Raw genomic sequence first — 27,741 nt, forward strand, 5'->3', positions numbered from 1 at the left:
TTAGGCACATTTGTCCTGATAACGTCCGCTTCGAGCCAGATTTGCTTCTGATAGTGCGGGAAGCCGGGCATGATGACGGAGTTGCGAGTTAGCTCGCACATATCGCAAGCGAAGAGTTTCTTTCTAAACTACTACACTTGCCCTGAGTATGTCCAGTTCAGCTCGCAGCGCTTCTCTCCTATACGCTAGCCGCACATTAGGCACATTCGTCCTGGTAATATCGTTGCCGGCGGGCCCGTCTAGTAAATAATCGGCTCCGAGCCAGATTTGTTTCTGTTCGTGCGGGAACCCGGACATGATGACGGAGTTGCGAGCTAGCTCGCACATATCGCAGGAGGAGAGTTTCCACGCTTGCGCTGCGATGCTGTATTCTTCCATTAGGGGTTCCTGTTCAGAGATAATATATTTTAAAGGAGATAAAACTTAAAAGGCACAATGTGGTTGTTGAGGCAATTGAGTTTGAATAGTACGGGCATATTTGTCCAACTCTATTGAACTTGCAAGCATTCGAGCAGTAGGAATGCTAGCCCTCAGCCCCAAACACGTTGAAATCCGACGCCTTATTACGAGTTTGATATTCAAAGTTGGATATAGACTATAAAGAGATTTCCGGACTTGAAGTGGAGCTAGGCGAGAAGGAATGATGAGAGATGGACAAACTGCCTAGAATGCCTAGATGGTAATTTTTGATTCGTCATCCTAAAGATCACCGTGGAACTGCGACAAGTAATAGTACTACCGTACAGAAAGAAAACTTCCTACAAAACCGAAGTTTGACAGCGATTCAGGGTCTAATCATGCTGTCCTTTTCTAATATATGGCACTATCCCTTTCGGCTTTTTAGGGTTGTCAAAATTCAAGTCATTATCTTATATGTGGTCGTGCACGCAAAGGGACGTCAAGTTGTGCCAACCCTAATAATTGCTCGGAGCAATGCTGAGCCGAACGGAGCCGAGTTTGCCCGAAGCTAGGAGTTTCGCACCCCTGTTACTACTCACAGTACTCACTCCCTTGAAAGTAGATACTTAGATGAATACGTATAGTACACGTATGTATTCAAGACCGGTTTACCTTGGTGTAGTGAAACTGCAGTGGATCATCGGTAGACAGCGTGACGCGTAGACCGCGAGCAAAAAATTCGGGCAACGGGTTCAGATGGTAGTTGAGGAATAGCGAGTTGTTGCTTAGCGGAGACATGGCGATGAAGATCTGCGCCAGGTAGTATAAGTATTGGAGCACGGGCACCTGATGAAGTGGAATATGTATTAGACTTCTTCTCCAGCTACCAATCCTAGTGTTAGTGTGTAGGATTGATTATTTATTTCAGCATATAGTTAACTCTTGTCGGTGTAACTGGTGAAACTTATGGCTTTCACCATCTAAGCCTAATTTCGGCAACAATATTTTGTCGGAAATGAAACTGAGGCTGAAAATCTCCACACTTCTCTTAGGAATTAAATACTCTGCATTTCTGTAGGTAAATTGCATAGGGAAGGTACTTGTAGTGTTACCTTTCTCAGCATGAGCCCGTGGGAGATGTTCTCCGCGAGTAAGAACGCGGCGGCAAGGTGAGTGGAGGGCCCGGACTCACCGCAATGCGGACGCAGCACAAACGTGTTCAAGCCCTGGGACCTGTAAGCAAATGTCCATCACACGTGCTGAACAAGAATATTTTACGTTTTTTATCGGGCAATGCATGTACTAATGACCGTATAAAAAGCGAGCTAGAAGCAGTTGGATTGAGCGGGAGCGAAAAGAGAAAAGCACCAAAGTTGCCAAATTCTTCATCATCAGCTGGAGCCTGAAATGTTTGCAATGATCGTCATTCGAATCGATGAGCATTGTAGTCACTGCAAAAACAACACTCGAACGCAGACTGCAGTTTCTGCAATACTAAATACTAAGTAAGAAATGTACGTTTAAATCTAACGAAGCCACTAAGCAGTTAGAAAGGCTTGCCAAAGGGGACCTTTAATTTTTTTATGTTGACTGAGGAGATCGTGTTTCTACTTTTGTAAACGAACCTACGCAGCTGGTTGAGCAAGACCATGTTGGCGTACATGTAGTAGAGGTAGGAGACGTAGGGAGGGTTCTCGTTGGTCCACTCGGGGGAGCGCCACACGCCGCCTGCTTGGATAATTGACGAACCTTCGCAGCTGGTTGAGCACCACCATGTTGGCGTACATGTAGTAGAGGTAGTAGACGTAGGGAGGGTTCTCCTCGTTGGTCCACTCGGCGGGGCGCCGCACGTCGCCGGCTAAGAGCGGGTTTTCTGGCTTCGACTCGTCGTCTACGCTGTCGAAAGCTATCACGTACTGTTGACAAACATTTTACAAGTGGATATTTTCTAGAGCTTTATTGAAAATTGTCTAATGTTTCACAAAATACCACCTTATATCCACTCTGTGTCAGCGGCTTAGCGCCACATTGTATTACATTGTACCAAAAACTGGTCATGGTGAATACTGAATGTTGATAGTACCAATAGTAGGCAACAGAATACCTGGTAAATCTAACGGCGCGATGGACTCAACGGGTCAACGACACACGGTTAATGTCGCAGTTAAAAAAAAGTAGGTACAGCAGCAAGGATAATAACGTAGTACTGAATATAGATGACTAAAAATACCGAGGAAAGCCAATTTTCTGGTAAATCATAAAGGAAAGGGGAGTCTGCTCTGGTGTCGAGTGGATAAGCGGAGTCTGCTCTGGTGTCGAGTGGATAAGCGGAGTCTACATAAATATCAATGTATATGTATCTAACGTAGTATACCTTGAGGAACTTGTGCAAATCCGTGTTGGAGCTCGGATCGATGGATACCTCGAATAGGGGATTGAATAGGTTGTTCAGGAACTCCTGGAAATTCTTCAGCAGCTTGTTCTCTCGATAGATGTCACTGAATAACACCAGATGAATTGGTTTTTTCAAGACATTAAGAATTTAAAAGATGACCATCCCTTGCATTAAATGAGCAAGCTCGACTAGAGACGAACACGAAAATATGTTAAAATAAATGATTAAACTTTGGTGTTACAAGCAGTTTCGGACATTTTTAGTATTCCCGCGCTGAGAACAATAAAATTTGTGGGCATAGAATAATTTGGAAGAAGACTACGTCACACCAGAAATTTTGTCTGTAATGAGTTAAAGAGACTAAAGACCTTGCGAACCAAAGCGTGACGTGAATACTGTTAACAATAACTCAAAATATGGGGGCTCACTAGAGTCTCGGCACCTGCACCACCCATCTCACATGCTCGGAGTAGACATTGTTCTTCACGGCCCACGTTGCCAGCTTGCTCCACTCCATTTTGTTCTTGCAGTAGATGGAGATGCGAGGCTCTATGTACGTGTATTTACTCTCTTCTATATCTGCCATCACCTCCTGGTGAAATACAGAAGCAGGTCTTGCACCATACTTAGACATTTTATTTAATTTTAATCGTATGGCAAACAAGATTCGAGTCGCTTAAAATATTAAAAAATCTTTACGTGCCTTCATAATTTTGGAGAAGAAAAAGCCATTCTGGTAGTTATCAGTTTTGAGGAACACTTCGCGCAGTGTCACCCACCCCAACTATTACTATTTAAAACTACTATTATTCTAAACACCTCTTAAGAATTTACCCCTAAAATTTGGCCATGTGATCGTCTAGTCTAGCGTTAGAACCCCTCGAAGTGAACCGCGGAACCCTAGATTCTTTAATGAGTAACAACTATATTTTGGACCCTTATTTTAAGGAATAAATATTTATGGTACTGAAGATATATTTTATTATGACACTAAAGAATATTTTAATAGTTACAAGAATAGAAATAGTAGATTGAGTCACAAGGGAGCAAAATGACGTATTTACTGAGAGGCGAACATCGAATCTTAAACTAAGCGAAGGATTCCACAATTGAATACTGAGCGTAGTGAAGGACTCTAAAATAGAACCCCGTGCGCAGTGATGAAATTAATATTACAATTTAGTTAAATCTATTTGTGTAATGTAAATGCTGTTAAAGGCATATTACATTTGACGTTATTTAGGTAATTGCAGTAGACATGGTTAGTATGAGGTTAAAATTGTTGTTAGTAAAATAAGTTTAAAAATGTTTTTGGTGAAGTCCCGCTACGCCTATTAAGCCTTCGGGATAACATACGAAGCAGCACTCCCAGGATAAGCCCAATTAATCCCTAATATTTTAGGAAAAGTTATAATTATACTATCACCTTCTAAACGATGTGTGAGTTCACACGTACTGCTTCGCATGCTCGATGCGGGTCAGAAAGCCTTATCCCGATTCAAACCATCAATCGGGTCACCTATCCTAACATTGTAGCCAGACGGGCTAAGACCAACGCTTCGCAACCTAAGCATTCCTAGATGATCTGATGAAAGAAGCGCCAAGTATCATCAATCAATCAAAATTACTTATTTTTTATGTCCAAAAGCTAGGGATACTGATCCCTTTTCCCCAATCCCCAAAACTAAAAGAATAGACTGCATTTCCAGTCTTTAGACGCACAAACGAAGTACCAAATTTATTTGTTAACTATTTTATGAAACAGAAATATCAAGTCGAGCATTATTCCACTCTTGACTCCTCCCATTGGACTGCTCTTGCCTGCCAAGGGATCCCTAAAACAAACCATTCTTCTATTCCAGAACGGTATGTATACCTAAACCCAGCTTGATATTTTAGGAATTTATTTTGTATATACCTTGGAGACCAGAATGAAATATTTAGTACCTCGCTTCTACCTCAGAACCCTAGAAATTTTAGCAAAATAAAACCAAATAGTATAAGATTTTATATACAACAATACCTTTTTACGCAGATACATTATAAAATAGGAATATCTAGGCAATTAAACCCCTTGCCTATTACACGTACGCTTTTCAGGATAATGAAGAAAAATATATATGTCAGATTTTTAGATCAAGCATTAAAAGAGACCCTAACTCCTAACAAATGGTGAGTGTGAAGCTACCCTATTCCTAATACAATGGCCTATTCTAGTGTAATCAAAGCACAGATCATACTTACCATAGACCTAGTACTTTGAAAAACACGCAAGTGATTTCCCTAATTAGAGAGCTAATCGTTCAACCGGCCAAGTTGATACATCAAAGCTAAACGGCCTGTGTTTTTAATCCCCTCCAAGGCGGGTTGCACAGAGGCAGGGACAGCACTTGGATAGATTAGGTCCCTATTATGTCTATAAATGGCACATATAAATATATTTAAAATACAAGACCTCCAAATACTGTAGGTTTCAAACGAGCAGAGTTTACACTCAATGGCACGCACGTGATGCCCTCGCTTTAGTCTAACAGTTGGGCATTGGAGACCAGGGAGGGAGAGATATTTCGCTTTCTATGTTGGTAAAGAGAAAGCGCCAAGTACACCCTCATCTTGGTAAAAGAAAGACCTCCTTCCATTTGCCGTTTGTCACCGTTTTGGATAGCAAGTGAAAGGCTAGACTACTGTCTGTCTAGACACTGATCTGGCTTTGAATCATAAGAGAAACAAGTAGGAGTTTTCTGATATTATTCTCAAACAAATAATTTTTATTACTTTATAAATTATGTCATATAGATATTATATTTTACATAATCAATCATAACGCAAATATTTGATGAAAACAATTTAATTAGATATTATTTTATGAAGGCATAAAATGATAATAAAATACTCCGCCCGGATGCATTAACTCCAAACGATATGAGTTCATAGACCCCATTCGTCCGAAAAATAACACATCTTCTAAACTTAGCCTTGAAGACGTTTGTCCTCAGTAAAACCAAATAATAGATATCATGGGCAGAGTATTCACTAGATGTTAAACCTTCATTACAAAACTCCTGTTAAAATTAATAGCAAAAGTGGAAACACACTGCTCGATAGTATCAAAGTTTATCCATTACGAAAACAAACATAGTTTCCGCAAAGCCAAACAAAGACACAATTTCCAAAGGCTAACTTCATCAGGTCAAAGACTAAGTCTTGTCCTAAATAAAGTCAAACACTTAGAAAAATGAACAGAGATTTTCCACCCACCAGTAATTTTTTCAAACACTATTAAACCAGAGTCAATTGCCGGTCCGAAGCACAAAGTAAAACTGAATTCTGATCCTTCCCTACTCCCTTTTATATGGTTTCATTTGTCGTCATTTCAATAACACCTGCGGTGCACCTGCGTAATGCCGACATGATTCTCAGAAAGTCTTTAGACGCATTATGGACGCATTATGGTAGCATTATGGTTGCATTACGGTCTCATTATGGTTACATTAGAATTTACCTACCAAATATAAGATTGCAATTTTCATAATATAACTCTTACGTCCTTTAATTTAAGTCTCATTTTTGTTTAATGACATAAGTTGGACAACATGCACCTGTGCGAACACTCGATTTCTCAGAACAAAAAGTCGTAACAACGTGTCTTTCGCGTAACCCTTATTCCCCATACATAAGATATGTTTTTGATTGACCACGATGTAATACCTTAATCAGAGCCATCTATGATCCCTCTTATGCAACCACTTGAACGTGAAACAGCTCGTTGATAATGTTTCGATAGTCAATACTTTTATACGTACATCATAATGCACTGAATTTCTCACTCGGCCCACAGATGGCGTTGTTTTCAAAAGTTGATATTATTTTCTAAGATTTTGTCTAATAGTTTTCTTATTGTTTTTACTTTAATACAATTGTATTTATATTGTAATGCCCTGTCAAAGCCCTAGAGAAAGATAAAATCAAATAAATCGACATAAGCCCAAATGAATATTATAAAAAAAACCAATTTTATTTTGAATCTAAGGCCTCCCAGCATTTAATTGCTTTATATTTATGGATAGAGCATATGGCTAGTCACATCTCACCCCCAAAATGGATTCAAGTTTTGTAATGGCTCACAATGTGTGCTATGGAAACTTTAATCTATTTTTCTAGACTTGTCGGTGCTTTTCCCCCCCCTGTTTAAACGTGTAGTGTGTTTTCCATTACTAAGTGACTGTTAATGACTCAGCTCTGAAACAAGTTCATCAGAATTCTGTCAATGAACCATGATAACTCTTTCCCCAGAATCCTCGCTCCGCTATGAGATACCAGGTTGTGAGTCTGATAAGTTCTAATAACTCCTCCTTGCCAGTTCATTCCGGCATCGTCGGGTATTCCTTCCCCCTGTGAGCCGCACACTTCCGTAGAAGAGCATCTAATGAAACAGCAAAAACTCCCCACACGAAACGAAGAGACCTTTAATTCTTATAAGTACGAAGCTTTCAAATTCCATTGCCAAAATTCGAACTAATTTTCACGGCCTTATCACCCTCAGTCACGCTTTCTTGGCGCATGTCTTGAACTTGAATAAAATATACCGACTTAAGTTTGTTTGGGTGTTTATTTTTTTTTATATAAAACAAACTTAAATTTGACAAATAAATACCCCATCATGGTATGATAAAAACCTTTTCGTCTAAACTAAAGCATTGCTTAACCAAAATAAATAACATTAAAATTATTTGCTCAATAATATACCTCACTTTCATGAAAACATAACTGTACTTCTTTAACCTCTTGAAAAGAGCCTCGCCCTTTCTAGACGCTCACGGCCCATCAAAATATGTCGAATGTCGGATATATCCCATCCAAGCCAAGGTGTGTAGAGTTTCGTATTGGGCTTATTACCATGTGTAGTTCTGGCTACAAAAATCTACCCTTTAAATGGGTCTAGTCCAATGGACTTTAACCTACTGATAAGATTTTTCCAGCCAGATGTCCCATTTTCCCCCCCGTTTTGTTCCCATTGCAAATACCGACAATTCTAGTTTGATTACACTCAAGCCCTTGTCTATCCGTATCAATCCATTTTTTCCAATAAAGGTTCATTCGTCCACTTTTCAGTCATCATCTCATAATCATACATCCCTCACATAAACACTCAATCACACACACACAATCATTCCTCCTCAGTTACGCTTTCACACGATTTTTACAGACAGCCAAGGCTCCGTTATGTAATCAAAATGAAATAATAGAAATTAAAGTCACAATTACATATTCAGTAGAAAAAAAAATCACCTATCTTGTCCTATCCCAATAAATAACCCATTATTTCTAGCCCTAAATGAAACAAAATCTATTGGCATTCATCCCGAGTATACCCTTTAATCATTTTAATTTTATTTCTTATTTATTCATCATTATCTGTTAATATTTTGACTAAATAATTAATATAATTAATTGACTCATACGAAAGAAAGAAAAATGCACCAATTTAGCCCCTTTTTTTTTTGATCTACTAGGCTTTGTGTTTATTCTAAAATGAACGCTATATTATCAAAACGCAACACTAACAACCCACTACACAGTGAATCAACGTTGGAACTGTACAGTTAGTTGCAGAGAAAAATGACCCACCTTGCATTCCTACAAACGGATAATACTGCTAACTGTACATACTATTGTTTTATTTTTTAATTGCTTTTTAAAATAATTACTTAACAAAAATAATTCTGTAATCCACACAATATAATGCAAATACCTATGCATATACCTATGTACAAATTATATCTCTTGAAAATACCTACCGAATTGCAAACAGAATAATCAAGAAAGCATGTGATTATAAAATTATTTTAACGCTTCAGAGATCTAAACACCAATTAAGTATTATATTTCATATTATGTGGACAAGTGATAATATATTTTATATACTAACATAACCTGGAAATTGGTTTGGACTTATCAAAAGTTGTACTTGCGTGTTATAGGCAAATGTAAAGAGATAAAGACATATGTATAACTTTAAATCCGAAATGTGAATACGTTCCGAACTACTGTTTATCCATCCATAAACAAAAAGTCACCACAGTTGTTAGTCATCTGTCACTGTAGGTAAATGAATAAAGTTAAGAAAGTAAAGCTCTCCGATTTTGATAACTCTGATCGCAATATGTGCATGGGACCTCTAAAAACTTGTTACAAATATGGTTTATTAAGTACTGTTGCTACTCCCGAAGTCGCTATATCCACATAAATCCGGCACTAAAGTATGCTTTTAATTCATGGGCCGAATAATCACTACAACCAAGTTGATAATAAATGAAATCCACTGTATATAAATAATTTCATACATAAAAAATGGTTTATTCCGCAATTCTTTAAAAACAAAGGAAGCAAAACAAGAAACGAATACATACTAAGTTTTCCAAAATTCCATGTGTGATGTGAATTTGCCCAAATCACCTTCAGTGTGTATCTAAAAGATTCTTCTCTCCGTCCTTGGCTCGTGCAATCACCTGTTTATCTTGACTTTAAACATACTTGCAAAGAGGTTTCCTTGATTGTTTTATTAATCATCCATAGTAGTTATGATGTTGTGAGTGCCAATGATTATCTAAAGAACACCTTGCTCTCTCCTTCTCCATTTAAATCTTGAGCCTTTATTGAAGCAACTGCACATCATTCGTCGTGTTTACTGTCGCGCAGGGAAACCGTGATTGAAGCATTGATCCTAACACGCAGTCTGATCTGATGGGTGTCAGTCTGGTAAGGTTTCTTCTTCCTGTGTTCTTGAATATCTCCTGATTGCCTGGTTCAAGTCCAGCAGCTGCGTGAACGCCTTAATCAGCTGTAGCACTAGCACATCTTTGTGTCACTTTCAGCAACTCCACAGATTTCAACGTTGTTATAAAGCCTCTGCCTTGACTTTGAAATTCGAGTAGAATTAATTGTAAAATTCACTAATTTTTGTCACTCGCGCACAACAATAATCACAAATTATACTCATTTTAACATAATTTGAATCAAATACCACTACACTTTCTTCACTTTTCCACTAAAACAATAATTTATTCGTAAATTCACTTTGTTTATTTTGCAAATTAAATATCAAACTGAACTGTCAAAATTGAAACCAAATAAACTTACCGCCAGGTTATTGCCAAAACCCAAGACTATTAACGACATCTATATTACATGATCAAAATATCAGAAAGAAATAATTTTATTGAAGTAATTTTCAAAGTAGTCATTTTTTTTTTTTTTTTTAAAGATCAATCTTATCCGTTTTTTATGAAGAAATAATTAGCAATCGATTCATTAATTACTTTCAATACTGTATGAAAACGACAGTGTAAACCCGCTTTTTCGTATAGACAATATTCTTTTCTAGAGGTGCGCGAGCGCCCGTGAGTATAATGTGACGAAATCAAAAACACGCTCCAACATCCCCTGCAACACACCGAACACAACCCACGCAATTGGGTCGGGTATAGTTAATTTGTCTATGAATGTAGTGTATCGGACTTAGTTAAGTAAGTTTCTAATAGATGGCGTAGCAAAATAAATTATTATTTAGGCCTTAAAATTGCACGTCATATTAATTTAAAGATAAAGATGCATTATACAATGGGAAAATTTAACTAATCAATTTAATAGCTTCAAAACCACAACCAAACCTCTAGACTGAATCGAAACGTTTAACACCTGCTTAACTTGATTTGTCTATGGCAACCTTCGCTACTGTCAATTGTTTAAATACCTATTTATTTTCTTCTTGAAACGACGTTCATTTTTTTCTTATTTATTATTCAGGACAGTTACCTATTCCAGTTACCGGCGTTATACTTTTCAAATACCTAAACATCCGATAAACGCTGGGAACAAAACTGAAGACGCCATTCTTGTAATGGAAGTCGTGTCTATCTACGATGTGACATTGTTTCGTAAGTGATTTGCGACAACAAAATTGTCCAGATGGACCTAATTTGAAAACCAGAAAGCAAAGCAAAGATTGCCTCTGAGAGCGCTCGTGTGATTTTCGTAATATAGCCTATCGTAAAATCGGTAGAAAATAAAATGACGTGGGAACTCAGAAATATTATATGGCCAATGTTCCTCTTTTCTCGTCAACTTATGGATGAATCTAGTGCTTTTTACTATGACCCAGCGTACGATCAGTCTATAAAGGATGTTTAACAGGCCTACATATCGTTATTGTGCATGAACTGAGTTTTAAACTTGGAGAATTTATTGCACAAACAAGGTAAGGTTTTTTTTATTTATTTATTTGTTAGATAAAAATGTCTTTTAGAGGATGTTAAACCTACTTTAGCACTAAATAATTGATCACAAATTGAACTATCTGTCATGAAATCTACTGTCTAATGATTCCTGTCCCTTACAGACTTGCATTAAGGTTTCTTGTTGAATAATAAGTAACTACTTAGCCCTGTTGTTAAAATTCTATATATAATGCTCCCCTCTACTGTTGTATGTTTCAAAACAGAAAATAATCAGTTAAGATGAGTATTTAAAACATTTTTTTTGTTTGTTTTTAGTTGCCTATCTAATATAATAGAAATAAAGAAAATTAAGCTTACAACCTGATCTTTTTTAGCAAGCCAACAACTGCTGATATGATCCCTGGGTACCTGATAAGCATAAACTGTTTACCAGAACAAAATAAATTGGCTCTATATTATGAAGATACCCTGACTAATCTATTTTGAAGAAATATTCAACAACTTAAAGTAAGTACAACCCCATACTACTAGTTGACACAACCCCATACTACTAGTTGACAGTTACTCTTAGGTTTGACCATACCATGTTTAAAAATTTATTGTTTTCAAAGACTGACACTTATTTCAAAACCCTAAGGAATAAGTGGAGAGGTTCCCTAGAAAGAACATTTCTAGCGTTATACATATTATTCTAATTCTGTTAACTAACCTAGTTTTAATCCTGTTAACCTGAATCTAGCCTATTTGTGTCCTAATTAATAGAAATTTGCCCCGTAAAGCAATAATATCCTAATTTTCCCTTTTCTTAACTGTGAAGACCCTAAGTACTTATAGTAAATAATAATAAATACTGTAAATTAAACTTATAAATAGGTTTTCTTAAATATACCCTATTAGCTAACTCTTTTTCTTTCTGTTTCTAGCATTTCCTGGAGAACTGACATTCCCCCGCAGCGTCAACATATCCGCCTTCACTGTACATCTACTGACTATTCCCATTTAAGACAGGTATTTTATCTTACTATGTAAATACAAAACTTATTTTATGCTTAAAAACTTATGGCTTACATCTGACACAAATATTTCAAAAAGCCTAAACGGAGAGTTCCCGATGAAAGAGTGAAAAGATGAAAATGTCTTTAGGCTTACATATCCTCCCTATTCTAATTCTGTTTACTAACTAAACTTATTTTCTAGCTTATTCGTGATCTAAACTTATGGAAATACAACCTGTAAAGCAAAGGTTCTCAAAATTAGAATTTAAGTTTTGTTCTATGAAACTTAATATTTCCTGTGGATGTATTTAATAATTACCTAGGTTAAACTAGTATTCAAATTGATGCTGTACCCCCTCAAATGGATGATTTAAATGTAACCATTAATAAGTTTTCTTTTGTTTCAGGTACTCCAATGAATATTGTCCATATAAAAAAAATTAAGTTGTTAATGAATGTAGGTACACAAATGATGTTTGTTTTATTTTTTTTAAACCACAAAACCCTCCTTGTTCCATTTCGTCCCCATATTTTACCTATAATTACTTCATACCACCCTACTTAAATAGCAATAAAATAAAATAAAAAAATCGATAGCTTAATCAGCTTGAGATAATTAGCAATGTGGCAGACAGATGGACAGAGTCGCACCATAAAGTCTCCCTTCGCACCCCCTTGGTACGGAACCCTAAAAGATCACATTTGTAAAAATCATCTTAACTACCAAGTTAACGAGATAAACTCAACCCATTCACAGAACATACGCAATGATTGCACTATCCCTGCTACTCCTATCAAAAGACACAAGACCACCCCGCTCGGTCATCTCCCTCTAAGCTTCATCTAGTTATACTAAATTCATACTACCAACGTAACGAGATAAACGCATAAATGTCATTTTGATGTATTGCTATAATAAAACGAACCTAACTTGTCAATCTTGCGCCTATATTTTTCAAATCAGCCGCCTTCCTCTACTGACAAAGTCGCCGTGTCAGAGTATATCTGTGATATGTACCAATGGTACCAACCATCCGCACGTTTTCTTTCAAAACAAAACATGGACGTTCGCATAAAATGTGAACTGGCGATATGTGATTCCAAGTCAAATAAAACAAATGTTGGGAGTGTGACTAATTTCAAAGAACAAGTTAGTATTATACTTTAGCCCTTAAATATTGTTTTGTTCCAGTAATGCCGCATGAACAATCTTGTGAAAATTATGTACGTTGTGTCAATCTTTCAATGAAAGTTCTTATTTACAGATTGAAATATCACTCACATGAATCTACAAAAGGATTTTGCCGCGAATTATGGATGAAATACAACAATAATTATTGGAAAATGCAGTGTTAGAGGTTAAAATGATCATTAAGCAGAAAATCAAGAAAAAACGCCCGTATTTAAATGTCTTCTCTAGTATTATTATGAAGGAAGGCTGCTTTTTATACTGGATACAACAAGAAAGATGGCTTTATATGTTGCAGCGCGTAACGTCAGGTACCTTAAAGTCTAATCCTACTCGATAATATTGAATATGTTCTGTACATTCATAAAATACTGATGCCTATGAAAGTGAAATACCAATAAGTCACCTAACGATAAGGAACCCAATGTGAATGTCTCCCCTGTACCCCTAGCTAATTGGAACTTAACTGCTGTAACCTGCACACTACTAGCTATCTATTTGTCAAATGTAGTGTCACATTTGCATTGTTATTAATAAAAAGTTAGACTTCACCCCCATTCCTTTAGACTACTTGTAATTTTGAAGTGTTTTATACCCCACTGCTCATCATCATCAGTCTAATACACTGGTTCTGTGGCTAATGTAATAAGGTTCACCCCCCATTATCTAAACTGAAGTACTCTTACATGACACGGCTAAAAGCTATCCTGTCTTAACTCATCTTAAGTTTTAACCTACTAGTAAATTTCCTATTTAATAAGGCAATATTATTTAACTAATGTGTCTATTTTTATTTCTCAGATACAAGATACACTAGCAGTTACAAAAATGAAGGTTGCTCCTAAAAGTCCCTAACGTGACTAAGTGATGAAAGAATATGAAAGATGAAAAATGGGTACCTTCCTGGCAGCAGTATCTCTAAGAACATTACCCTGAACTAAGACTGAAAACTGAAGAAATGTATTTAAAGCCTGTTATTAAATAATGAACTCAAAATTTGTCTTTTTATCTCCAAAAGGTCAGTCATTTTCTCTTAAAAGTCCAAAATATAGTGTACACACTTCGCTTTACGTCAACAAAATGTAGCCGACGGCTACTTTTATATATTTTGAAAAACCATTGTAACCCAGGCAAAATAAATCCTGCGTCACGTTACACCAAAATGTACCCCAAGGTACATTTCAGATACTGGTCACGGCTTCCAAAATGTCACCCACCCCAACTATTACTATTTAAAACTACTATTATTCTAAACACCTCTTAAGAATTTACCCCTAAAATTTGGCCATGTGATCGTCTAGTCTAGCGTTAGAACCCCTCGAAGTGAACCGCGGAACCCTAGATTCTTTAATGAGTAACAACTATATTTTGGACCCTTATTTTAAGGAATAAATATTTATGGTACTGAAGATATATTTTATTATGACACTAAAGAATATTTTAATAGTTACAAGAATAGAAATAGTAGATTGAGTCACAAGGGAGCAAAATGACGTATTTGGGCGAATCAACTTTTACGAGGCCAATTTCCTTGTCCCCGATAAAAAAAAAACATTTTTTCAAAAACCTAATACTTTTATTGCGCCTTTTTAGGGTAATGACATTTTTAGAACTATAAATATTTAATCAAAATATTAAAGATTAGCAATTTGATCAGAATTTTAGCAAATTTATACGGTAACGCAGCAGAAGAAAATTTACTCCCATACAAAAATTGTGTGTCCCCAACGATAGCTATAGTCACACAATGGTAATTTCTAAGTTTAAACATAAGGTGACCTATTTTTATAATATCATTAAAAGAATCAGAATAAAATAGTACATTTAATCCATCCCATGCCAACATGATTTAAGTTTTATAAAATTTTCGAGAATTTTTCAAATTGTTGTCCCTAAGCTAGCGTCCAATTTCAATTCTCCCGCGTTACTATAGAAGGTTGCAAATATTTTTAAAGAAATGGCGTTGGTCGTGGCTCATGCGCAGGCGAAATATGCCTACGTTTCTGAGAACCCGCGTTGTCGAGGTGAAATCCCTGGCGGGGAGACGCCAGTCAGCGACGAGCAGCCGTCGGGTGTGCGTGACTTAATTGCTGCTCCCCTAAGTTACGTTACGTGTTTCGGTAAGTTTTTATCCTTATGTTTGAAACTATTGAAATGTTGTGTGTTTGGTGTCTAATATTAACGCGATATATATGCAAATGTAATTGTATTAATAACTAACGTGATAATTTACTTTGTAGTTAAAATTTTCCCCTTCGTTACCGGTAACGCTGGAGAAACTTCTCTTACGTTACTGGTAACGTAAGAGAAAGTACGACTTATCCTATTTAACTCGCCATCGAACTTATTTGACCTATCTTTTAAATATTTATTATTAGTAAATACATTTAACGTGGAGTAATAAGAGTAATATTGTTTATAAATGTCTCATAAAAATTCGTCACAAATTAAATGATTTTATGGCTAGAGTATTAGTTAGTGTAAAGTTATTATTTACGTTGCAACTTAGCGACATTGTTTTATTTATTTCAGCATTTAATGGTGCACACCTAAAAAAACAATGCCTCTAAGCGCCGCAGAAAAACAAAAACGGTATCGAGAACGATTGAAAAACAAACCAGAATGCTTAAAGAAGCTAAAAAGAAACAAAGAGAACGGTACAATAAAACTAAAAGATTAGTGAAAAACTTAACCCCTAAAGAAAAGTACAACGCTAACACGATTTGGCGTTTACGGAAAAGAGAACAGGCGAGAAAAAAACGGATCGTAGAAAGAGTGTTACGAATTAGCCTCAATCGCCTACTCCTCCGCCAACAACACCTCCGCCAGTGACGGCTTCGTTATGCACACTTCCACTAGCGACGTCTCCTTTAAGATACCCTTTATAGATAAGATAAGAACCAGTAGCATATTAACCACCATCACCCCAACCCCAAATTGCAAAGCTTCCTCAAGTGACGTCTCTGCGGGCTGCTCCACTTCAATCAGCGACGCCTTCACCAACTACATCTCCACTCACTCTTCCACCTCAGAGAACTTTGTCGGCAAAGCCTTCTTCACTGACACTTTCATCGGCGACACCTCCGCCAGTCACACCAATTCCGGCAATACTTTCATCAATTTCACGTCCGCCAGCGACATCTTCGCCGCCGATTATATCTTCCCGACCAGCTAATGTTGCTTTTACAAAACCAGTAGCGAAGCACATCCAGCCTTTGTCATCAGTCTTTGTAGATTTGGAGATTAACCAGCCAATCGTATCGCCAAAACAACGAGGGCGAAAAAGAACAGAAGAGAAGAGATAGAGCTAAAGTTTGCAGAGAGAATAGGATATTAGCTAACAAACATGAAAATTTAAGAGAAAAAAATAAACCTAAATCTAAACAGACCAAAGATGACTTAAAGTACCAAATGTTGGCGAATGCCATAAAGGAAACATTTAAAAAAACAAAATCGAAAAAAGAAAGAAATACAATAAAAACTTTTTTTGCGGCACAAGCAATTCAAAATTCACGTATGAAGATAATTTTTTTGATGGACACGTTTGGCACAAACAAAATTGAAATGAACAAGTCTCGCTTTGACCGAGAAACGCTCCTAAAGAAAAAGATAAAAGATTTTTTTCTAAGAGACGACATTACCCGAGCTTCAGCTGGAAAAAAGGAAGTACTAAACCAAGAAAGGTATTAAAGTTCCTAAAAGATATAATTATGCTATACAATGAAAAGTCTTCACAAGGTTTTTCTAAAAGAGAACCCTGAGATTAAATGCTCTTATTATTATTTTACACGGAATAAGCCGTTCTTTGTTGTGACTCCTTCGATTGATGCAAGGGAAATTCGCTTGTGCAAGCTTCATGCAAATTTTGAATACAAAGCTAAAGCTTTGAGGAAAAAAGGTATTACAGGAACTAACGACCCCAGTTTACTAATAGAAGCAACAGTGTGTGATTTCGATTCGAAAGACTGCATGTATGGCCTCTGCAACGAGTGTAAGAATAAAAAGAGTATTGTATACAGCCTCGATAAAATAAATGGAATGATAAAATGGACTGAATAGACTAGAAAAGAAGAGAAATTTCAGAAGGATGGAAAAATTATGAAAGCTTTCAGAAACATTCGAGAAGAACTTTAGTTGACTTCGAGACTTCGATTAACGTTTTAGAGAAATGACTTTACTCATTTTTTGAAGCCTTAGTAGGTTAATCTTAATTTGTTGATTTTTTATGTTAACTGTTTTTTCTTTATATAACTGAAGTTGATTCAAACGTTAAAGTTAATATTTAAGTGTTAGTGATGTTCCTGAGAATTACTGATCTTGTATTTAATTTAACACTGATCTCAAGCGTAGATTATTCAACTTAGTTGATCTCATGTTAATTAGGTGGTGTATTGTTATGTTAATTTATGATTGAATGACGAGGCGAATAGCAAACTAACGTGTATACCGACGCATAAAAACAGACGACAAATATTTACTGATTAATAAGAAGTTTGTTTCATTTAATAGGTGTATCAAAAAGGGTCAGTAACACCAGAGAATGTATGGCCTATTCTCTTGCGTTACTCGTTATTTTTCTCTTGCGTTACTGGATGTCCCCAAATAATTCCACAATATTTTTATTTTTTTGATTACCAGGATCGTTTTTGATGGATATGATTCGGTGAGTTATAATCTTATTAACTTTCCCCTGCTATAGATATACAATTTTTAAGCCAAGTCCTAACGAAAGAAGTAATATTCGAAAAATACGACTTCTTAAAATACTATAGTAACGCAGGGGATTTGCAAAGTCCAGTTATTACCGTAATAATGTGGTTTTTCTTTAAAAAACCTCTCATATAATGAGCTTCTTAACTGTGGAAAATATCTATATCGATTTCAATGGGCTTTCAGATTTTTATTCCTATGTTATGATTAAATCTAGATGACGTAACGCACGAGAATTTCCGACTGTATGAAGAACAAAATGTGATTAAAACTCACATAATAGCATTCTGATCTCGTTGCTGATATTAAAATAAGTTAATTTAATCAATTATCCGTACGCCAATGGTATTAATTATCAGTATTTTGACAAAAAAGTATTTTAAAAAACTTTTTTGAAACCTCTTTCAAATTGGCCTCGTAAAAGTTGATTCGCCCATTTACTGAGAGGCGAACATCGAATCTTAAACTAAGCGAAGGATTCCACAATTGAATACTGAGCGTAGTGAAGGACTCTAAAATAGAACCCCGTGCGCAGTGATGAAATTAATATTACAATTTAGTTAAATCTATTTGTGTAATGTAAATGCTGTTAAAGGCATATTACATTTGACGTTATTTAGGTAATTGCAGTAGACATGGTTAGTATGAGGTTAAAATTGTTGTTAGTAAAATAAGTTTAAAAATGTTTTTGGTGAAGTCCCGCTACGCCTATTAAGCCTTCGGGATAACATACGAAGCAGCACTCCCAGGATAAGCCCAATTAATCCCTAATATTTTAGGAAAAGTTATAATTATACTATCACCTTCTAAACGATGTGTGAGTTCACACGTACTGCTTCGCATGCTCGATGCGGGTCAGAAAGCCTTATCCCGATTCAAACCATCAATCGGGTCACCTATCCTAACATTGTAGCCAGACGGGCTAAGACCAACGCTTCGCAACCTAAGCATTCCTAGATGATCTGATGAAAGAAGCGCCAAGTATCATCAATCAATCAAAATTACTTATTTTTTATGTCCAAAAGCTAGGGATACTGATCCCTTTTCCCCAATCCCCAAAACTAAAAGAATAGACTGCATTTCCAGTCTTTAGACGCACAAACGAAGTACCAAATTTATTTGTTAACTATTTTATGAAACAGAAATATCAAGTCGAGCATTATTCCACTCTTGACTCCTCCCATTGGACTGCTCTTGCCTGCCAAGGGATCCCTAAAACAAACCATTCTTCTATTCCAGAACGGTATGTATACCTAAACCCAGCTTGATATTTTAGGAATTTATTTTGTATATACCTTGGAGACCAGAATGAAATATTTAGTACCTCGCTTCTACCTCAGAACCCTAGAAATTTTAGCAAAATAAAACCAAATAGTATAAGATTTTATATACAACAATACCTTTTTACGCAGATACATTATAAAATAGGAATATCTAGGCAATTAAACCCCTTGCCTATTACACGTACGCTTTTCAGGATAATGAAGAAAAATATATATGTCAGATTTTTAGATCAAGCATTAAAAGAGACCCTAACTCCTAACAAATGGTGAGTGTGAAGCTACCCTATTCCTAATACAATGGCCTATTCTAGTGTAATCAAAGCACAGATCATACTTACCATAGACCTAGTACTTTGAAAAACACGCAAGTGATTTCCCTAATTAGAGAGCTAATCGTTCAACCGGCCAAGTTGATACATCAAAGCTAAACGGCCTGTGTTTTTAATCCCCTCCAAGGCGGGTTGCACAGAGGCAGGGACAGCACTTGGATAGATTAGGTCCCTATTATGTCTATAAATGGCACATATAAATATATTTAAAATACAAGACCTCCAAATACTGTAGGTTTCAAACGAGCAGAGTTTACACTCAATGGCACGCACGTGATGCCCTCGCTTTAGTCTAACAGTTGGGCATTGGAGACCAGGGAGGGAGAGATATTTCGCTTTCTATGTTGGTAAAGAGAAAGCGCCAAGTACACCCTCATCTTGGTAAAAGAAAGACCTCCTTCCATTTGCCGTTTGTCACCGTTTTGGATAGCAAGTGAAAGGCTAGACTACTGTCTGTCTAGACACTGATCTGGCTTTGAATCATAAGAGAAACAAGTAGGAGTTTTCTGATATTATTCTCAAACAAATAATTTTTATTACTTTATAAATTATGTCATATAGATATTATATTTTACATAATCAATCATAACGCAAATATTTGATGAAAACAATTTAATTAGATATTATTTTATGAAGGCATAAAATGATAATAAAATACTCCGCCCGGATGCATTAACTCCAAACGATATGAGTTCATAGACCCCATTCGTCCGAAAAATAACACATCTTCTAAACTTAGCCTTGTTGAAGACGTTTGTCCTCAGTAAAACCAAATAATAGATATCATGGGCAGAGTATTCACTAGATGTTAAACCTTCATTACAAAACTCCTGTTAAAATTAATAGCAAAAGTGGAAACACACTGCTCGATAGTATCAAAGTTTATCCATTACGAAAACAAACATAGTTTCCGCAAAGCCAAACAAAGACACAATTTCCAAAGGCTAACTTCATCAGGTCAAAGACTAAGTCTTGTCCTAAATAAAGTCAAACACTTAGAAAAATGAACAGAGATTTTCCACCCACCAGTAATTTTTTCAAACACTATTAAACCAGAGTCAATTGCCGGTCCGAAGCACAAAGTAAAACTGAATTCTGATCCTTCCCTACTCCCTTTTATATGGTTTCATTTGTCGTCATTTCAATAACACCTGCGGTGCACCTGCGTAATGCCGACATGATTCTCAGAAAGTCTTTAGACGCATTATGGACGCATTATGGTAGCATTATGGTTGCATTACGGTCTCATTATGGTTACATTAGAATTTACCTACCAAATATAAGATTGCAATTTTCATAATATAACTCTTACGTCCTTTAATTTAAGTCTCATTTTTGTTTAATGACATAAGTTGGACAACATGCACCTGTGCGAACACTCGATTTCTCAGAACAAAAAGTCGTAACAACGTGTCTTTCGCGTAACCCTTATTCCCCATACATAAGATATGTTTTTGATTGACCACGATGTAATACCTTAATCAGAGCCATCTATGATCCCTCTTATGCAACCACTTGAACGTGAAACAGCTCGTTGATAATGTTTCGATAGTCAATACTTTTATACGTACATCATAATGCACTGAATTTCTCACTCGGCCCACAGATGGCGTTGTTTTCAAAAGTTGATATTATTTTCTAAGATTTTGTCTAATAGTTTTCTTATTGTTTTTACTTTAATACAATTGTATTTATATTGTAATGCCCTGTCAAAGCCCTAGAGAAAGATAAAATCAAATAAATCGACATAAGCCCAAATGAATATTATAAAAAAAACCAATTTTATTTTGAATCTAAGGCCTCCCAGCATTTAATTGCTTTATATTTATGGATAGAGCATATGGCTAGTCACAGCAGTCGCGACTCGCCAACGGGATTGTATTTGGCGTTGAATTTGTCAAATCTATGGAACGTGTTGCGATCCTGTAAAATTTAACCCTTTAGGAACATAATTTTGAATTCTCATAATGTTGGATTCTCGAAATGTTGGATTCTCAAAATGTTGAATCTCGAAATGTTTAATTCTCAAAATGTTAAAAATTAGGTAGGTTAGGTTCGTTAGGTAGCTTCAGATGCCCGAAGGGAAAGGCGCCCAAAAATAGAAGCTCCGTGTAGTTAAGTTGAGAATTCAACATTTTGAGAATTCAACATTTTGAGACTCAACATTTTGAGAATCCAACATTTGGAGAATCCAACATTATGAGAATTCAACATTATGTTCCTAAAGGAATTTAACATTTTTAGTTAATTACCTACATATACAAAGCTGAAATAAATAGCGTTGTTTTGTTTGGCCCCTTACATTACGCGGTTAATAGTGACAAAAACAAACGATAAGTACTATCTATTTCAGCTTGCTCTATTGTCAGATTTGGGCTTACGCTTTACACTTTATTACAGATGTAGTGCATAATTATTTTCTATCGTATTTTCACGGAAACGTATGAACGTGTCTTGCTATTTCAGTCAGTCTCGGTACAAAAAGTACTGAGGTTAGTCAGTATTAGTGAGGTGAGGTTCAGTCGAAGTAGCATGACAAATACGAACGTTTCCGAGAAAATTGGATGGAATTGGAAAACAATTATGCACTACATAATTGTTTTCCAAAAACTCACGTGAACCATCAACCCGTCAAATACCTACGCTATTTACTTATTCCGGCTCTATTTCATTGCCAATCAACCCCCCAAAAACTTACCGCATGAACATCCAATATGTCCACATTGAGATCGTACGCGTCCACCTGTATGCTCTCGAACACCGCCTTCAGCGTCATGGGTTGTCCCTTATCCATCGTCACTACTTTATCGGGGTTCTCACGGAGCGTGCGCTTGATGAAGCGGAGGAGGTGCTTCTGGTTCATGCTTGATGCTGCATGAATGTGCACGTCCACTTTCCTGGGAAGAAAAAATGTATAAAGACAGAGATAAGCATTCGACCGTGGCAAATGTGCCTGACTTAGCGGTAGTAAGGAATCAATGGGATGTCAGCATTTGCCCATATAATTTTCGGGTATTGCGCCCCATTTTTGCGTATCCGTGACAAATAGAAAGCACCAGCATAAATGGTCCAGTCATGGTGGCGTTACACTGTCGTTAGCATAGTCGGGCCACGGTCGCTATTTTATCTTTATCGCCTGTCACCATGCCTGTGACGTTCGAACATAGCGTTCTAACAAGTACGTAAGTAGTGACAGGCGATAAAAATGCAACCGTGCTGCCACCAGACTGACTGAGACTGTTGTTGTGTGTGAGTCACGATAAAACTTGATGGATGAACAGTTGCGTCAAACATGCTTTTTTATAATTGGACCAAATTGGACTTAATTTAGCAAACGGAGCTAAACCTAAGATTAGAACATTTGAAAATCGAACCTTAAGGGGCCCACTGACTATCAGTCCGCCGGACGATATCGGCCTGTCAGTTGGAACAAAAATTTAACAGTTCCGAACAGCTGACAGTATTAAATCATGAAGTAAACATTTTAATGGAGATTTAGTGTAGGATGGTTTCCGTTTGCAGAAAGAACTACCTATGTCTGATTCTGTGAAGAGCCAGATAGGATTCTAAAGGTAAGTTTTCCATACTTGATGTTGTAAAAGTCCCGATGCGGCACGGCCTTCTGCAGCGCCTGCTCATGGAGCTCGTTCAGCAGCACGTGCATCTTGAACTTGGCTGAGAGGAACTGTAGGCGCCGGTAGCAAAACGACGTCCTGCAGATAACAATAATCCAGTTAGGTAGACTTTTTCCGAACCGTGTCAAGACCAAGAACCGGTAGGTGCATTCCACGAAATTGTCTACCTGACTGCCTGTCTAGATTTGCAGGTAGGTATAATGGCAGTTATTTTCAGTTATATACCTACAATGGATTGAAAAATTCTTAGTAAAATAATCATCGACTTGATACGATGAAAAAATGTGCATACGAAGTAAAATGATTTGTATACGGGACACCTCATGGAATGCCCCATCAGTAGCTGATTGGTGCTTCTACAAAGACTGTAGTTTATAAGGGATGTGGTCACCTCCACCAGCGTAGTTCTTAGAACTCCAGACAATTCCATACTTTACAGGTTTACAATGTATACCTAGGAGACTTTCATTTGATCACCCGAAATGTAAGCCCCGCCATAAAAAAGTACATCCTATCCTATCGTGAAAATAGATAAATATGACCAACACATTTATTTTGTAGAGTATATCTAGGGTTTGAAATAATACCATGTACAGGCACGTACAGGGGTCCATCCCTAATCATATCAATGAGCGAGTTTAGGTCATCGACGAACTGCTGGAAGGACGCGTAATTGTAAGCCAGGGGGCGGTCATTGTTGGCGTCGGCTTCAGTTCGGTAGAGGCGTATTTGGCCTTCCACCCAGCGGTAGGAGTAGTGCCGACTCGGAGGCGTCGCACACTCCCAGGGGTCCAATGCTTTGCCTGCCGAAAAACATGAAAGCTTAGACTGACACAATGATAAAATATAAACTAGTTGGTATCGTTGCGCATCGTAAAGAAATCGATGCGGTATGGGGTATGGGATCGGGGTCGGGCGGGCGAAGTATTTTACAGATGGCATCAGCATAAGCTGTCAATCCTACGAATAGTGCCAAATTCTTGTTTTTTTTGGAATTTTTTGGCCTACAATTTTAAGTTTTGTTTCAAATTCTAATGTGCATATACGTAGATATAGATTCAGAAATAATTCGGAATCTCACCAGCAATCGAAGACGGTATGTCGAGCTGGCTGTCGACGTCAGACAGTCGGATACCCGTAGCTTTGCTCATTACTTGCTCCGTTGGACCTGTAACATTTTTCCAACTCCATATAAACAGTTATTTAATTTTTTCATACACTTCCCTTTGCATATTTGGGCACTTTGGAATATCTGCCTGCGTTGTGCTTTGCAGTTGTAATTCTAATCCAAACTACAAGTCCAGTCGCCATTAGATATGTCGGAGCAGCCAAGGTGCTCGCAAATATCTGAACACGCCTCTATTGTCAAGGCGTTAGAGTGCGTGTTCGGATATTTTTGAGCACCTCGTCCGCTTCTAATATCATGGCGAAGTCCACGGCGATGGCGAAGTGTGCCTACGGTGTGTTCGACGGGCACTACCCGGATACTCTGCTCCCCCAGAATTCGAACACAGCAGTACCACTACATGGCGGCCGCGCGAACGCCGGTCAACGCGCAATGGATCTTGCGTAAACTAATAGGGGGCAGTACTCGATTTTGGTACTTAAGTGTAAGTTTCCAATTTAGGGTTACCTCTTGCAGCCTATAAACATTTTTTGGCCATTTTTTATTTGACCGGACGTGTTTTTTAAAACTGTCGGATTTTTTTCAAGGGTTACAGATTACAAATTTAACGTAACCTTAATCGCTAATACCTGCCTTTTTCAAAATGAATATATGAAAAATGAAACATCGGACAAATATATCTAGATATCGAAGTTGCGAATTGGGGTATGCCCAATTTAGGTTACAAGACGTAAGAGCGACGTAAATTGTAATACATAGATATAAAAGCTTACTGTTTATTAAATTATTCTTGAGAAGGGAAGATGCTGATGGTCGGCGGGTGTGGATGGTCGAGTAAGGCTTGTTCACGACCTCGGAGGAGACCACGTGGAGGCTGAGGTACTGCTCCACCTCGGCTTCGGCTGAAAACCAACGGTTACAGACGGACCACCAACGGAGCGGCAGCTGACGTTCACGAGGGTTCATCATACATAGCCGTTAATACGAGTTTTCACCCGGGAGGCGATGACTGACGAAATTTGCGCCTGGCTCGCGGTCCACGGTATTACGATTTACGGGCTATCCAAGGTAGTAGGTACACGTGTTTCCCGTCATGTCAAATGTAAAGTCAAATAATTTAGGTATATTCGGATTAGGTATCTTAAAGGACCCTATTAAAAAATATATGACATAACTCCTTAGGTACTATATTTTGCCAAGGCGGAATGTAGATGGCGGAGTGAGCCTATTGTGTCCCAATGCTGGGCAAAGGCCTCCCCTCTAATGTTAAATTTCCCTATTTATATTGAGATTATGTTTATGTTACGTAATATTATTGGTTAAATAAATTGTAAGGTACGTGCTTAATTTGCAGTGCCCTTACAGGGTTCAAAGCTTGTTTACCATTCTAATGTAAGACCTTATTGTACCTATGAAAGCAATAAATTACTGATTACTGATAGATAAGGTTACCCCCGACATTAGCGTCTTTTGAGCATCGTCGGCGTCTAGTCAGGGGCAGATATGCATAAAGGTGTCGCTGCGCAGTTGCGCCAACGTTGCTGCTGCTCAGCGACTACACGTCGACGCTGGAGAGACCCTAGTGTGGGGTATCTTGCAAGAGTACTTACTCGCGCGATGGCTCCTCATTGCGTCTTCCGCGTCCATGGACGAGCGACGCGACGAGGGACTGCTCTCGGCAAGAAGCTGCGACACCTCATGAGAAAAGGATTGGTAGCTCTGCGCCATGTAACGCTTTCGAATTTCCAGTGCTTGGATCAGCGCTCCGGACGCTTGGTTTAACTCTTCGATGGGCACCTGACGCAAAATATTAAGTAAAAAACACAACGTTTTGTTGTTTTCTTAAAAGTTAAGAACTTTTGGTAAAATACGAGTAATTTAGAGAGGTATAACCATAAATTAGGTTCCAGTATTTCTGACAAACAAGTCACTGTTGAGAGTGGTAATAATATTTTTTCATTTATTTATTAATTAATGTTGTGTATGATAAATGTAATGAAAACAGTGTGGTCAGACTCTATACGATGGACCGAGATCTTGCAGTGTGATGTGCAGTCTGGAGGCACTGGAATTCCATTCACATGGAGTCAAGAGGTACTGTATATAACATATATTTTAAGTAGGTAGTCTGTAAGTTGCTAACGTAGAAAATAAGTTTTGTTTGTTACCAACATTTCTATGAACTAATTATTATGTCTGATGCAAATAAAAATTGAATTAGATGGATTCCGTACTACGTATTAACTTCCGCGGGAGCGGGACAAGCGCTACTTATACTTACTCCTTTTATTATCATGTATGCCATACGTACACTTGATCAAACATCAAGACTTTTAAACAAGTCAACAACCGTCCATATTTTGAAATGTAAACATAAATTGATCAGCATTTACCCCGACGCGATGAAGCCCAACGGAGGCCCGACGTTGGTAGAAGCCGTGGGGCGGCAGATCCTCCAGCTCCGTCGGAAGCGGCCGCCTCTCCTGGTGGTTTCTACACCGTGGGCTGGTAAAACCCGACAGATTTTAAAGATGTATTCTTTAACGCATTTAGAGACTAAAATGTCATACAAAGTTGTCTGAGATCGGTCTTGTTTTAGAGATAATGACAATTCTAGTGAAAAATTGTTTTCAACTCAGCAGCTCGAACAAACCTACTTTCCTCACTCCAGGGAGTAAAAATAAGTAGTTTTTTAATTTAGTGAAGGCCATGAACTGCCAATTCATACTTTTATAACATTTTTTTTTCTTTTTTTTTCTGTATTATTCTGTGTAATTCGAAATACATTTTAACCTTTAACATGCTCTCACTACTGAGGTGAAAAATTATGTGTGCAACACGAGAGCAAAGTTATTTTACATCTCGTTTTTTTGAGTCCCTCGCTACGCTTCGCTCGTGATTCAATTATAAAATCTTTCGCTTTCTCGGGACTCAAAATAAACACTCGCAAGAAAATTCAACTTTCCTCTCTTGTTGCACAAATAACTATTCTTTAATAACTCACTGAAACGCTCACGGCCTCTAGGTCAAATTGGGACCCCTCTCGACTCAGTTGCCCATAGCATTTTGCCCGCTTTGACGCCCTATACTATACTTTAGCGAATGTGTATGAGGTACTTTTAGAATGATAAGTACAATACCTTGGTGAACGATCTCCAGTCAAATGCTGCTTGCCAATCATGATTTTACTTTTATCGAGGTCTGAAAAATACGCTATTATTTAATTTGTCCCATTATTTCTAAATGAATCGAGTTGTTTACCTACTTTTATAGGTTACCTTATCATACATATTGCCAAAAGGCGTTTGACATTGACGGCGGTTTAGCAAAAAGTTTGTTGGTTTAGCAAAGGCGGTTGTTTACGCGGAATGGAGGTTTGCATTATAATCAAATTATAATATTCGTAAGTAACGAACATATACCGATATAATACGCCTCAAACT

General features: G+C 37.4%; 1 pseudogene; it reads right to left on the reverse strand.

The window, feature by feature from the left end:
* On the reverse strand, positions 1-27,559 carry LOC134748499 (AMP deaminase 2-like; annotated as a pseudogene).
* Between the last annotated feature and the right edge of the window lie 182 nt (positions 27,560-27,741).

The sequence above is a fragment of the Cydia strobilella genome, chromosome 16 (genome assembly GCF_947568885.1).
Source record: "Cydia strobilella chromosome 16, ilCydStro3.1, whole genome shotgun sequence".
In the NCBI taxonomy this organism is placed as follows: domain Eukaryota; kingdom Metazoa; phylum Arthropoda; class Insecta; order Lepidoptera; family Tortricidae; genus Cydia; species Cydia strobilella.